Source organism: Panthera onca, chromosome C2 (assembly GCF_046562875.1).
Source record: "Panthera onca isolate mPanOnc1 chromosome C2, mPanOnc1 haplotype 2, whole genome shotgun sequence".
NCBI lineage: Eukaryota > Metazoa > Chordata > Mammalia > Carnivora > Felidae > Panthera > Panthera onca.
In genome coordinates, this window is record NC_138347.1 from 140,844,574 (window position 1) to 140,860,505 (window position 15,932).

General features: G+C 36.5%; 1 protein-coding gene across 17 annotated transcripts in view; it reads right to left on the reverse strand.

Annotated features, from left to right (window-relative positions):
• Positions 1-15,932, reverse strand: part of THRB (thyroid hormone receptor beta) — a 384,269-nt gene that overhangs the window by 284,228 nt on the left and 84,109 nt on the right. For 13 of the 17 annotated variants that reach the window (XM_060638542.3, XM_060638544.3, XM_060638540.3 and 10 more), the window contains one exon: positions 1,764-1,860. The exons of the other annotated variants lie outside the window; for them this stretch is intronic. The gene's annotated coding sequence lies outside the window, so the exon portion shown is untranslated. The remainder of the gene's footprint in view (positions 1-1,763; positions 1,861-15,932) is intronic. 17 annotated transcript variants of the gene reach the window in all.

Here is a 15,932-nt window from a genome sequence, read left to right on the forward strand (position 1 = left end):
TGTTGAATCACTATATTGTGCACCTGAAACTAATATTACAGCATATGTGAACTCCTTGCAATTTAAATAAAAACTTGAAAAAAAGAAAAAAGAAAGCAACATACAGTCACTTACATTCAGTTTTATGAAGGAAAAACTGGATATTTTTAAACATTTAGACACTGTTAATATAATTAAAAGCTGTCATCAAGTTTTAAGTAAGTAGAATTTATTGAGGGCAAAAAGACAGCATTTGGGGGAGATTATGAACACTGGATCTGTAAAAGAAAAGAACAGTGTTTGAGGATTGGTTTGGCATTTTTGATGCTTTGAAAAAGGAGACTCGAGGACCCATCAAAGCAATTTATTATCTGGGATGTGATATGTAAATTGGTCATTTCATCGCTTAGAGATTTGTTCTACGTATCTGAAAGTAGACTCATAATGTAAAACCACAGCCAGCCATCAGTGGGTACACAGAAACACTTTCCTCTGTCTCTTTTGCTCTTTCATACTTTGGCATGCAATAATGAGTAAACCAAGAGAGCATATATTCCTTGCAATCCCAGGGTAATTTTTTATCAGTGTTAGCCGGCACAATGAAGTTGGCCCCCACATGAATGTGCATTTTAATTTTAGCGCATTTGACAAGTCTCCTTTCATATGGAATTGACCTCGCAGCATTGGGGGTGGCCATTCTATCTGTAAAGGTGAAGAGGAGCTCATTTGGTCAAAACAAAGCAAGTTGCTGGTGGAGAAGTCATCTCTCTGTCACGCTATTGTAATTGTCTGTCATGCTATTGTAATTGTAGCTTCTCCGGAAACATAACAACTGACAACAAAATGATGATTCAAAGCCACAAGTATCACCCTCTGTATTGTACTACAACTGATTATGGAGCAGTGGCAAAAAGGATGCTGGGTGGAGAGACTGGAAATGCCTAGTGATGAATACCAGTGATTAACCCTTATCTGTTAAAAAAATGGGATTGAACACTACAAAGATTCCAAAATATGAGTCACAGAAGCCTGCATGCACAGTTTACCTGTGAAGTGAGAGGAAATCAGAGCTTCCAAGAGCCACCCGTAAGAGCATAATGTCCCTCCTCACGACAAGGTAGGGCAAAAGGAAAATGTAGACATCAAAAACTCAGGTCATTGAAAATAACCAAAAAATTTCACAGATACATTTTTTGTCAACATTTTGCTCCCCTCGGTCTACCCAAAAGGTACAACGGTGGCAAAAGTGACCAATTTGAAGTTATGACTCCTTTTTTCAGCTGATCGACACAATGATAAGGAATGTATTGTCAAAAGGCAGGAAACTGTTACACAATTTGGTCCTGAATAAAATGAAAATGCAGGGCTCTTGTTCAAAAAATTGTGAAGAATTTCAAGATGGTAACAGCAAGACCGTAACTAAAGCAAGCACAGGTTGCTGTCCATGCAGCCAGCCTGGCCAAAGGCTAGAAACAGAGAGATCTATACACGTCTGTTGTCTTCTGGCTAATTTAGCTTCTTTTGGCAGAATGCACATATGTACAGACCCTACAGCTTAGGAATGACCTTGTGTCACTTTCTCATTTATAGAAACCAACACCCAGAGAAGCAAAATGACTTGTCTAAGGTCATGAGTTGCACAACAGAGCCAGCACCAAATCCCAGGTGTCCTGACTCGCACACAGACATTCTTTCCCCTACACCAGGTTGCCAGTCTCCAGTTTAAATGTAAATAATTAGGAAACACTAACTACAAAAAGGGGGCACAGAGGGAAGGACATTACCTCATCAGAACTTCCTTTTCAACTCTTCTGTGCAAATAATAAGATGCGGTCTGAAACTCCGTTTCAAATTCCTTTTCTGCGTCAACTCTTCCACGTCCTAGGAAAAAGACATCATATGACAGCTTCAGACACTGAAGCAAATTACCTTTGCCGACAGCTCACTTGAGCCCTTGGAGTTAACGATCACAGACCAAGGTGGTTATTAGTGGATGGTTATGAGGCAACATGTTAGTAAACTAATCAGTGTTCCTGTACAAATATTTAAAATAATTCTGAGATAATTTGAACTCTAACACTGAGCTAGCCAAACCCATTTGTAATCTGAACCCAAGGTTCTAATAAGTTACTGCCTTTTGGATGTCCTTCAACATGAGGGACATTTTTAGAAAGATTAGCACTTGAGTGGAAACAAAGACTGACATTTTCAACGTAAACATGAGACCTGGAGTCTGTTTAATACAAAACATGATGCATGTGTCTTCCTCACTCAGGTGCATGTGTAAATTTAGTACATCAAAATATCTGTTGCAAGGACACTGTCGTTAAAAGATACTGTACAAATCAAATATAAAGGGAGCTTTAAAAGCTTATGAAAAAAATTCAACCATGTGATGAAAGAGTTCAAGGTAGGCTGGCAACCGCATGATGCAATAAAAAAAACTGTCCAGAGAGGTAAAAGACACCTGCCAACCACCACCCCCCCCACCCCGCCACCCTCCCCGACAAGGCACAGGTATTAGGGCCAGATAGATCTCTAGTTCAAATCCCAGCTGCACATATATTTTACTTCTGTGAGCCTTGGCTAATTCATCTGCAAAATGGGGTTGATACTAAAGCCAAACAGCTAGATCAGATGCTTTCTGGGTGCCTCAGTGATCTCTGCAATCTATGATTCACACACCTTTAATTATATCTTATTGAATTGCCCCTCAGAATTTTTACTGGGGGGATTAAAATTAGTTTTGCATGCCCAACGTTTTCCATAACTTGACGGACTGTAGGTAGCAACAGGAAAAAACAAAATATTCTCTGGCTTGGATAAATTTTGGCATAATTATAGGTCTGGTGTGTGGAAAATGAGGGCCGGATGAAAATGGTGCAGAGACATGAGTAACCCAAAGAGTCTGAGGCTACAGCACTTACATCTCATTAACCGCCAATTACTGTATTTATAATTTAACACAAAAAGGAAAAACACAAATGGGGTTTAAAAAAAAATCCCTTTTATCTAGACTTCAGTTTATACTTGGCCGCTAAAGGCAGATTTAATGCAATAAGTTGAGAAAGGGAGTAGTTAGATTGAGAAACGAAAACACTTTTTGATAACATGTGAGGCTATAAAAATGGCTTGGCTGAATCTATTAACCAAAGATAAATAATACCCTGCAGGAGGAAAAGAAACAGCTTTTTCTGGATCATAAGGTCTGGCATGTTTTTAAAGACCTTGCTTTCACTAAAAATGTAACACATCCAATTTAAAGAGACATTTAAAAATTTTTTTTGTTTTTAATGTTACTTATTTTTGAGAGCAAGACAGAGCGTGAGTGGGGGAGGAGCAGAGAGAGAGGGAGACACAGAATCCGAAACAGGCTCCAGGCTCTGAGCTGTCAGCACAGAGCCTGACCCGGGGCTCGAACTCACGAACCGTGAGATCATGACCTGAGCCGAAATCGGACGCTTAACCGACTGAGCCACCCAGGCGCCCCAAAGAGTCATTTTTTTAAATTCGTGATTTCATAACACTTTTGCATCCGAGATCTTGTCTCCGTTCGGATGAGACCATGTTCAAGACTTTCATCAAAACATGGGAATAAAAATGGCCCTCAGTTATTTGTGTGATTTCATTATTAATCTTCCCATGATTCCTATTTCTATTATTACTGTTGCTATTCTCATTACCACTCCCCCTACTAATGCTGTTACTACTACTGCCTCCACATCTGCATTTCTAAATGGCCATGTGACGGGAATTCTAATGAATAACAATTGATTGTTCAGCCCCGGAGTCTCTGGCTGGCTCTCTCCGTGAGTCTATTTCTGGTCTGTATCTCAGCGTAGTCCATGGGCCAGAAGCTTTATCACCTGCGAGCTTATTACAAATGCAATCTATGGCATCCGAACCTCTGGAGTGGGGGCCGGGAATAAGTGTCTTAGCAAGCTCACCCAAAGATTCTGATGCTCAGATTTGCAGAGGAAGTGACCCAAATGCCAGAGAACAGAGGAAGGAGGGATGGGAAAGAAGTGAGGAGGAACACCTGGAGCCACCACCTGCAGACTTGACCTTGTCTGCTTCAGGGCAGGCTGCCTATGCCAAGGAGAAGAAAGCAAAGTCTGAGGCAGCTCTGCAGGAAAGAGAGCACCTTCCTGCCCCAGGATGCGGTTGCAGAGGCTCCTGCCTTCAGCTTCCCGCCTCCGAGAGGAGAGGCACCACCAGAACTGCCCCCAGCCATTGCTTGTCTCTTTTGCCTGCCAAATATTAAAAATGACAAGACTCCTTATTTTTCATCAATGTAGGCAAGTCAGATGGAATTAGCTACGGTTTCTGAATTAGTATTTCTTAAGGTGTGAGGTTTATGCGTTTCAGGGATGCAGTGATCCTCAGACCCACCGAATCAAAATCTCTGGGGGTTGCAGGAGGCTTTAAAAAACCACCCCTATGCTGTGTCAGATTTGATCTACTGTTCTACTTTTTTGGCCTCACTTGAAACTTAGTTTGGGATGAGGTTTCAAAATACGTGCTCTAATCCATCTGTCTGTCCTCCCTCCCCTCTTTCTTTCCTTCTGTAATAAAATATTCTCAATAACACAAGCTAATTTAAAAAAAAAATACACACAAGGAAGAAAAGAAAAAATTACCTGTACTTCCATCACCCATTTTGATAAATAGTTATATAAAATAACATATATTGATTAAATAAAATTAGGATATAAAAGGATTACATAATATCCATGAAGAGATAACCACAGTATATTTTTAACTTGTCACCTGTTATTAAATATCTAGAAGATTCTAGATTTTCTACTTTATAAATACTCATAAACAACTCTTGTCAACAAAAAGTCTTTGTACCCATTCCTGGACAAATGACCTTCATGGTCAATTTTTAGAATTGGAATTTCTGGTTCAAAGATTGTCTTCCCTTAGAGTATTCGACACACATTGCCAAACTGCCCCTAGAAAGAGAGTACCAGTTAAGAATCATAGTAGGTTGTAAATTGATAAGGCCATGTTAAAAACAATTTGGCAATCTAGATACGGAGAACTCAGTATATGCCTACTTTTAGACCTGGAAAGTCCACATCATGGAACACAACCTAGAGCGACTCCTTCACAATAGTAAAAGTTGGAAATCTCTAAATATCTGTCAATAGAGGAATAAAGAGAGAAATACAATACAGCAGTAAAATATATGAACTAGATCTATATGTATCAACCTACATCTATCTCAAAAACATAAAGGCATAATGTTACACGTAACAAATCTTGGTCAAAGGATACATATAGAATGGAATTATTTATGTGAAGTTTTAAACTTATTTGTCTTCTCCACCATGTTGCTACTTGCACTGAAGGTGCAAAACCAGTGGCAGATGAAACTGGCAACCTGGCCTGGATCAAGGCAGCGGGGTCAAATGCACGAGTAGCCACTGTGCCTTCCATAGCATTCACGCTCCAGGCTTACCAAAACCAAACAAGCCGGCTTCACTCAAGAGTGTCCTTAATGGGGCAATAAAAGTGAATTAATTAAATCTCAACACTTGGGCACTTTTTAAATAAAATACAGAGTGACAAAATAGTGTGAATATAGCACTTCTGTTGCATACGAAAGTATGATCACTGAGTTGTGAACTGAACTACGTGCTTTCTTCATAGAATATCATTTTTTCTTGAAAGAAGAAGAGGCAAATTATGGTTATTATGGGTGTTCGGCCGACTTTTTTCTCAACGGTGATGAAGAGTCTGCTACTTCAAAGAAAATGACTGACAGTATTTTTTGTTAATGATAAAATTTCATGCTTTCAAATGAAAATTAGAATTTTGGAAAACTTATAACCAACACTGAGGGCTTGACAGATCCCTAAAATCTAAAGACTTCTCTGAGATCAGTGGAGACGTAGTAAATAAAATCTTGAACATCGTACAACAAAACGTAGCTACCACTGCAAGATGTGCATTACTCATCGAACAACTATTTTCTAAATGGTCAGCGCATGATGTTACAAGACCATGAATGGGGAAAAGACCCACTCAAAGTGCAAGATAAATGAATAGATTTTAATGTAACGAAGTACAAAAAGTTCAGTGATATGGGTTTAGATTCCACATTTCAACTGCCTATTTAGAAACTACCACTCGTTGAATTTTGGTATACTATCAAAGCAGAATTTTTGGTTATCAGAAAAGGCTATTAAAATACCGGTCCCTTTCCCAACTACATAACTGCTTAAAGGTTGATTTTCTTCATATCCTTCACAAAGAAAGAGAGGCACAACAGAATGAAATCAGAAGCAGATACAAGAATCCAGTTGATTTCTTTCAGGCAAGACATTAAAGAGATGTGCAAAAATGTAAAACAATATCACTCTTCTCAGTGATTTTTTTCTTTGGAAAATGTAGTTGTCATAAAAACATTATTTATGTTGACATGTGAAGAATTTATTGTTGCTCTTTTAAATGAATTATAAAAAGTTTAAGTGTTTCTGTTTTAATTTCTAATGTGGTAACTATTATAAATATTAACAGACAAAAGTCCTTTGGGGTTCTCAATAATTTTTAAGAATGAATCCAACCAATTTGAAAACTGTCACTGGAGGGAGAGAATATATAAATCTCTTACATTATTTTCGACACTTTTCTCTATGTATGTAACTAAGGACAAGAGAGTAAAAAAGCCTACCGGCAGCATATGAGGATAATGCATGAGCCTATATTCTTACCAAACCTATGAATTATCATTAAAGAAACAAACATACCTTGTGACTTTGAGAGTAAGAAGCTGTTATGTCTTGATTTTAATTTGTCCCTTTTTCATCACGTGAGTTTCAACAATTTCATATATTTTACTGCTGATTTTAATTTTTTGTGTGTGTTGTCCTATTTCTATTCATTTATTTACTTGTTCATTCAACATATATTTGTTGAACATTTTATATACACCATGCTTACTTCTAGGTATTCCTGGAATATAGCTGTGAACAAAAAGGTCTATTGCAGGGGTTGATATACTGTGGTCTGTGGGCCCACTTTGTCCCATTTCCTGTTGTTGTAAGTAAAGTTTTATTGGAATGCAGTCATATTTATTTCTTTACGCATGGTCTATGGCTTCTTTCGTGCTACAAGAGCAGAGTTGAGTAGTTGTAACAGAGATTCTGGTGTCTGCAAAGCCAAAAGTATTTACTATTTGTCCTTTACAGAAAAGGTTTGCTGGCCTTTGGTCTTGTGAATTCTTCTTCTTCTTCTTCTTTTCTTTTTCTCAATGTTTATTTTTGAGAGAGAGAGAGCTTGTGAGTATGCAAGTGGGGGACTAGCAGAGAGAGAGGGGGACAGAGGATCCGAAGCCGGCTCTGTGGTGAGAGTGCAGGGCTCAAACCCACCAAACAAACCCTGAGATCATGACCAGAGCTGAAGTTGGATGCTTAACCAATTGAGCCACCCAGGTGCTCCTGGTCTTGTGAAGTCTATAGAAATACTGTCTCTTTCCTTCATATTTGTCAAGACTGCTTTATATATTAAAAAAAGAAAAAGAAAACACTTGTCCTGCAGATGTTTACCCATCATGTTTATAGTCTTTTAATTTTGTTTGTGATTTTTTTTTTCATTGCATAGAGTATTACATTTTATGTTGAAATTTGATCAGATCTTTTCTTTTAATATAATTGTTGTTAACCTTTTGGGAGCATTGATTTTTAAATAAGTTATTGGCTACTTTTGCTTTTCAATATACTTTGGATGAATTTTTAAATTATTTTGTCATCTTACTGAAAGAATCCCTGGGTGATTCTGATTTCAGATTCAGTCAATCGTTAGATTACATTGGGGAGAATTTAATGTCTAAAATATTGATTCCTTTTGTTGAGGAGTATAGAATATCTCCTTGTTAAATCTCATCTTTTTCCAAATTTTTTAATATATTTTTTCCAAGGAAGTCTTATATATTTATTTTTATTCCTAGTTATTTATTTTATTTTTTTACATTTTTTATTTATTTTTGAGAAACAGAGACAGAGGGCAAGTGGGGGAGGGTCAGAGAGAGAATGAGACACAGAATCTGAAGCAGTCTCTAGGCTCTGAGCTGTCAGCACAGAGCCTGATGTGGGGCTCGAACTCATGAACCATGAGATCATGACCTGAGCCAAAGTCAGATGCTTAACCGACTGAGCCACTCAGGTGCCCCTATTCCTAGTTATTTTTAATTTTAAGTTTGCTATTGTGATATGTGGGTTTTTTGTTTATTTTTTAATTATGGTATTAAGTACTTTATTTTGTGTATTTATATTTGTAAGTACTGTAGTGAAAAATTTTGTAATACTAGACTCTTGACTATTCTAATAGCTTTTATTTTCAGTTGATTCTCTTAAATTTTCAATATAGACGAATGGTGATTTTTTTTTACTTGCCCTTTCTAATTACCTTATCTAATTTTTTCCTTGTCACTATATTTGCTAGATTTTTATAAACATAATCAAAAAATTTGTTGGGGGGCCTGAGCGGCTCAGTCGGTTGAGCATCTGACTTTGGCTCAGGTCATGATCTTGTGGTCTGTGAGTTCAAGCCCCACATTGGGCTCTGCGCTGACAGCTCGGAGCCTGGAGCCTGCTTTGGATTCTGTGACTCCCTCTCTCCTGTGCCTCCCCGCTCATGCTCTGTCTCTCTCTCTCTGTCAAAAATAAATAAACATTAAAAAAAAATTTCTTGTTTCTCATTTTAATGAAAATACATATAGAATTTTATAAATGAAAAATTTAATCTTTGTTTCAAATAAATCTTTATCATTTTAAGAAAATAGACTTCTATGTCTCTTTCAATAAGAATTTTCATTACCAGGGCACCTGGGTGGCTTAGTCAGTTTGGCGTTTGACTTTGGCTCAGGTCATGATCTTGCAGTTCATGAGTTCAAGCCCCGAATCAGGCTCTGTGCTGACAGCTCAGAGCATAGAGCCTGCTTCAGATTGTGTCTCTGTCTCTCTCTGCCCCTTGTCCACTCACACTCTGTCTCTCTCTCCCTCAAAAATAAATAAATATTAAAAAAAAAAGAATTTTCATTATCAATGTATAGTAAATCAAGTACATTCTGAAGATCTATGACAGGATACAATTTTTCTCATTTAACCTATTAATAAGATGAATTATAACAAAATCAGATTTCTTTAATAGTAAAACTTCTTGTGTCTTTAAGAACCAACTATTTTGATTATGTTTTGTTATTGTTTTTATGTTTTGCTAGATTGCATTTGCTCATAAATTACTTAAGATTTTTCAATCTATAAGGTTGATTTATAAGATTTTGGTGTCATTTTTGCTAGGATTGCCCTGTACTATAGAAGAAAAAGGAGTTGGAATAGTCACATCTTTTTTCTATCCCCATAATAGTTTCCAGCCGTTAAAATTTAAGTCGCAAAGGGTACCCTAAGATCATGCTAATGAGATATGGTACAAGTTTCCTCCACTAAATAATCTAGAAAGTTATATAATCAGGCAGTTAAAAACAGCAACAACAGAGTCAGATTTAGATTTTAATTTCTTGTCAAATGGGGGCAATCATGAAGTGCCCCTCACTCCTCCAAATAACTACTTGTAGATAAGGGATGAGGTTCTCCTGTAAGCACTGAATTAACACTTCTCCTAGGTCCATGGGAATAGCCACTGGATTGAGACCAATGACAGAGATTAATCCATGATATTAACACATCCGAAGAAAGAAAAGGTCAACACTCGCAGTATGGTCACTTTTATAAACTGAGCTCAGAGAAAACAAACTTTGGCAGTGGTAATTGGGTGCTGTTCACAGGGAGGAGACACAGAATCCAAGAGCTCTAAGCATCCAGTTATGAAAAACGTATTCCATAGTGGTGGTGTAGGCATTTCCTCAGGCCTCCTCATGCTCTGGAGAAATGTCCTTCAAGATTATGGTCTTTTGCTGATTCCATGTACACCATCACCTTTTGGCTTACGAGTTCAGCAATTTCTGCTGATTATAGAAAAGTTAGCAGGAATTGTCTAATCTGCAGAGCAAGAACTTTTTTCTGCTCGGAAACCTCACCCCCATGTTTTCATCACGATTCATTTCTATGGGTATCTCTAAGGGACGTGTAGGTAACACTAGACCCACCAACTGAAACTTCAATTCTTTCTGATTTGAAATGCTATTAAGTTAGTGAGGCATTTTTAGATGAACAATATCAAATACATCCTAATTTATGAAAATAAAATAAAGTAATTTGCTAACATCAGTACTTTGAGCAAATTACATACAACATGTCTTGACAACCTATCCATGTGGATCTGGATCCTCTTACTGGACAGCTGGGAACTGTTAGGCTGGATAATTCCAATGGCATTTCCATTCCATGAATCTATAGATCATTCCATCTAGCTATGACTTTCTAACATGATGTAGGAGGATTTCTTAAAGGAGTTATTTCCCTGAGGTTATCTTTTGCCCATTAGCCAAAGGTATCAAAGGATCCTAAAATAATTCTAATTCCCATTCTTGGTGAAATTTGGTATTGATGAATAACTATTCTATCCTTGGCTCTCATAAGGGAATTCATGGATAATATACTGAAAATATTTGACCCATACGCAAGTTATTTGTATCAGTAAGACCCATCCTTAAAGCTATGAGTTTTTTACATGGTTAAAAACATGCCATCTTTAAAAAATACAGACAGAAAGATATCTTAAGAGGATAAAAATGAATACAGTGAGTATTACTCTGCCAAACCAAACTATATAAATTTATTGATACTAATTTTTTTGATGAATGATAGATTTTGATCTATAGGACAGAGACATTAAATATCAGCAACTTTACCTAATCTATCTCGGCCATTAAAGGTTCATCAGCCTATTTTCTCTAATAGAGGAGAAATACATCTATTAATTTACCAATGACAAGAAAGTCAGATTGAAACAAGTTGGTCTTATTTTTTCTCAACTATTCAAACATAATGCATCTGAGAAGTAAATGACATTTGTTTTATGATTTTCTGTCATTTGGCTTCTCTTCCTGCATCATACTGAATGAAACAATATCGTACCATTCTGCTGTTGTGATCACACCAAATTTCGACATATGCTTAGTATTTGGCTCTAAGTGCCACTGTGTCACCAAATTCACACTTGGATCCAAACTTGACTGTGTGTGAGCACGTGCATAAGCACGTGTGTGAGCTTGTGTGCAATCACATTTGGACATTTGTTTCCTGATAACAGAAACCCAAGCATATGTGTGAGACCAAGCATCCCTTTCCTTTTGACACATTTTCTGTAATTAGATTAATTAAGAAATTTAACACCAGCATTAAAAATTGGAAGGGGCGTGTATCTGTAAACTTCAACTGTGGTTATGGCAAAGACCTTTATGTCACCCGAAATGTATCTTCTAGAGTCATGATCTAACCTACAAGACATGTTTTCATTTACTTTAAAGCATAGTTAGAATCATTACAGAAGAAAAAAAATCTTTTCCATAAAGAAAATAAAGATGGGGAAATAACATGGCTTATGTGAACATTAAACTATCCTCTATAAAAATGTCAGCCTAACTGGATTACTTCCATCAATGTTGTAAAAATAGAATCGGCAAATGAGACTTTGATGCTGGTGGTTGAAACAAAATTTTTTTGGTATTTCATTCTTGTGGTTTACGAGGTTACTAAAACTCTCGATGTAATTATGGCTTGACACGTTCTATCATTTTTTTAATTTATAGTCTTCTAAAGGAAGTGGTGTAAATTGCATTCTTTAAAATAATCATTGAACTTGTTTTAAGTACCCCAAATTTCATTGGGAGTGAAATACAATTACTCAAAACATGAACAAGTTTCTAGCTACGAATTTAAGACCTATGAATACCAGAGGGATGAAGACCTAACTGTAAGTTAAATTAGCACAGACAAGATACATTCTGTAAGAATTTGGAGTTCGAGGAACATGAAAGGCATTTGGGTATCATTTTTAGTTATTTGTTTTAAATCAAAAGAGAGAACAGAAATAAAATAAAATTATTTTTAGAAATAAAAAATAATACACATCTTTGTGATAATGACTTTCAGGAGACTATACAGTGAGGCAGTTAGGAGTATAGGCTCTCGATTCATACAGACCAAGTTCAAGATCTGGCCGTGTCATGCGTTAGTGTTAGCTGTATGATCCTGAGCCACTGACTAACCTTTACTCCTCAGTTCCCTTAGCTGTATGAGGATACTAATAATATTTTGTGTATGTCACAAGGCCATTGTAAAAGATTAAATTAAATAATCCATGAAAGCACTTTGCACAGTACCTGACACATAGAAATGCTAAATAAATATTCGAATTTTTAGAAAGAGAACATCATGTATATTGAAACCAGAGAGATTCTGAATATAGCACTGATGGTAACAGAGAGGCAGTTGGGAAAATGTGGTACTCATGCAGCTGCAACTGTAGGAATCAATTTAAAAAAACACACATGTTCCTGATTTCATTGATTAAAAAGCAATTCATGGAAACATCTGTAGACATTCTTGCATTCAAGGCTCAATTTGTTTGGCTTGTCCACTGCTATTCATTTAGGACTCAATACGTTTAGCAGACCTTTGATGAGGTGGAGTAAATACCAGGTTCTAAAAGCGATTTCCTCTATAGGCTACTAAAGTTGATTGCATTTTGATGAATGCATTGTGAATGGAAGAGCTTGAAATTGGATATCCATTCATCGTCAGAATATAATACCGACAATGTTGAAAATTCCTATGGATCTCTTGATAAGTCAGAAGAAAAATTTAGGCACCGATGAGATAGGAAAACCATTATATAAATGACACTAAGCCCTAGAAGCTTCCTACTGGGAGAGTATGTCCAGAGATTGGATGCGTATGATCCGAATTCAAAGACCAGAGGAAATGAGAAAGAAATTTACCTTGATGTTGGAACTGAGAACATAAACCAAACTGGCCAACATTCAGTATCCATTGTTATCTAGGCATTTTAACAGGAACAGTGCAAATATTCTAAAAGCAGAATTAAGCCCAATCTTTGCAATAAAGGGCAGATGTTGAGGGCCATGTTTCTGTGGACGTTACATTTTATACAGCACATAAATTAGTATTAGGGAAATTGCTGCCAGGGGCTCTTGTTAATACCCCCTGTGCTTATAGTGTTAAATGCAAGTAAATTCAATTTCCATTTTAATGCTTTTAAAAGTCTTCTCATTCTAATGAAAAAATTGCCTGATGTAGCCAGTATATTTGCATAGTTGGAGATATATTTATGATTATAATGACCCTCTTAGTGAATGATTAGAAAATAATTTCATGAGTGGATAAAACGTACTTAACTTTAAATATACAGTCAAAATTGCAAATTTGAAAACAAAAATAAAAGTTGCTTAAATACCTTTCAAAATTGCAGCTGTCCTATTCATTATTCCAAAAAAAAAAAAAAAAAATCAGGATAAACAAGTCTTTGCCTCAATGATCTACACTGGCTATCAAAGCAGCTCTGACTTCCAGGGCTGATTTACTCTTCATTTTGTGTTTCTGCAGTGAATTGGTGTAGGAATATAACACGGATGGGCCATCATCATCAATGAGTTGTGACCTTTGCTTGTTCAGGCTAAACGGTCCTGGGAGTGCTGAGTCGACAACATTCTCTGTTCTCATGTTCCTTTTGGCCATTGGCTGAGAGTGGTGGCAGGGGTTAGCAGTTCAGTCTGCTGCTGTGAAGCGGGGTTTTTCTTCTGTGAAGCTAATTGAAACTGCAACATTGGCCTCATTATCATCTTGTAAAACCCCTCTGAACTAACTAGCTCAGACAGCCATGGTTATATGCTAAAATCAAAGGCAAGATGATTCAAAGAATTATGGGCTTAGAGTTTGAGCCATTTTCTAAATATCAAAAAATACAAGATGAAAACTCAGGGCATAATTTCATTTACATATACCAATATGGTTATCAAATTGACAGCTTTTCAAATTTACCACCAACATAGGCTAAGTAGGGAGGTGAATACAAAGAGACCCTGAGATGTTTTAGTTTCAGCAGTGATAATGTCACTCTTCTTACCATGGTCATGTTTAAGTCACATGGCCAAGCAGAATGCCCTAGGGTTGATTTTTTTTCAAACCCAATAACAGTGAATCATTGTTTAACTCAATCGCCTTGGGTTCAACCTGATTGTATTACTAAGATTAATAATAATAATAATGACAATAATAATAATAATAATAGTAAATACAAGTGAAGTAAGTTTATTATGCTACATTCTCTCAGACTACTTTGATCTAAATCAATAGTTCTCAATGGGGGTAATTCTGTCCCCAAAGGGACATTTGGCAATATCTGGAGACATTTTTGTTTGTCACAGCTAGGGTGGGGTTATTGGTGACCAGTGGGGAATGCTACTAAACATCCTGCAGTGAATAGGACACAACAAAGCACTATTTAACCCCAAATGTCAACAGCGTCAAGGTTGAAAAACCATGTTCTAAATAACCAAATCAGATTGCAGGGATCTGGTATCTGGTCAGTTGAGTAGTATCTGGTCCTTACTGTTGCTGAGGTCAAAAAAAAAAAACACAAAAAAACCGGCATGCTAAGAGAGGATTTATCAAGTAGTTTAAAAATTTCATTTCTAAACACAAAATATCTGGCAATGAGGTTGGGGACAGAATAAAAGCAGGAGAGGAGAAAATGTGAACATTTTATTTAGAGAAAGTACACTGTCATAATGAGTCAAAAAAAAAAAAAGATGTGCTAATTTACAGCAATAAAAGCTGATGTAAATTATTGGTAGGATAATCTATATGCTAGCCAGGTTGCTTTTACAACACGCAATGACAGCATTGTATTTAAGCGAAACGTTTTTCTGATTAGAGACGAATGATCATTCTATGCCCTGATTTACCTGTATATTAAAATATATCTTAAAATTTCAATATAAATCTCTCATATTGACCAAAAACAGATTAATGGAATAGAATAAATGCCCTCCAAACAGACCCCAGTTTATATGAGAACCTTAAAAAAATGATCAAGAAACTATCACAAATCAACACTAAAGAGATGGGATTGTTCAACAAAAGTGATTTTAAGATAATCGTTTAATTCTTTAGGAGTTTGGAAAAACTTAGTCATGATCTCAAGTTCTCTCCACATATCAAAATAAAAACATGGATAGATTAAAGAGTTACCAAAAAGAAAAACTATAAGAAAATCAGATAGAGTTATAATATTAGATATAGTTACAATAGATAGCGGCTTTCTGAGTGTGGGAAAATCTTCTTAAATTCTCCTACTATAGCAGTAGGAGAAATATAAAGGGAAACCTTGATACAATGTTCCTATGTCAAAAAATTTTACACTTCTACATGTCAAAATCCTCAGAAAAAATATCTTCAGTCAAAAGTCAAAAAACATATCAAATAGGGGTGCCTGGGTGGCTCAGTCGGTTAAGTGTCCAACTTTGGCTCAGGTCATGATCTTAAGGTTTATACGTCCAGAGCCTGGAGCCTGCTTCAGATCCTCTGTTCTCCCTCTCTCTCTGCCCCTCCCCTGCTCATGCTTTCTTGCTCTCAAAAATAAATAAACATTAAACAAAATGAAGACATAAATCAATACAAAGATTTGTACACTGACACTCACAGACATTTTATTTGTAAATTCCCCAAATTGGAAACAATCCAAATGTTCATCAACAGGTGAATAAATGAAACACATTGTGGTATCCATACAATGGAAACAACTTGGCCATAAATATTCATAAATTATTAATACATGTAATCTCAACTAATTATGCTAAGTGAAAGAAGACAGACAACAAACATAATACATACTGAATGAGTCCACAGTTCTAGAAAAGACAAACTACCCTATAGTGACAGAGCACAGATCTATCGTTGCCTAGAAATGTGGGCAATGGAGTAAATGGATCACAAGGGCACAAGAGAAACCTTGGGAGTGAC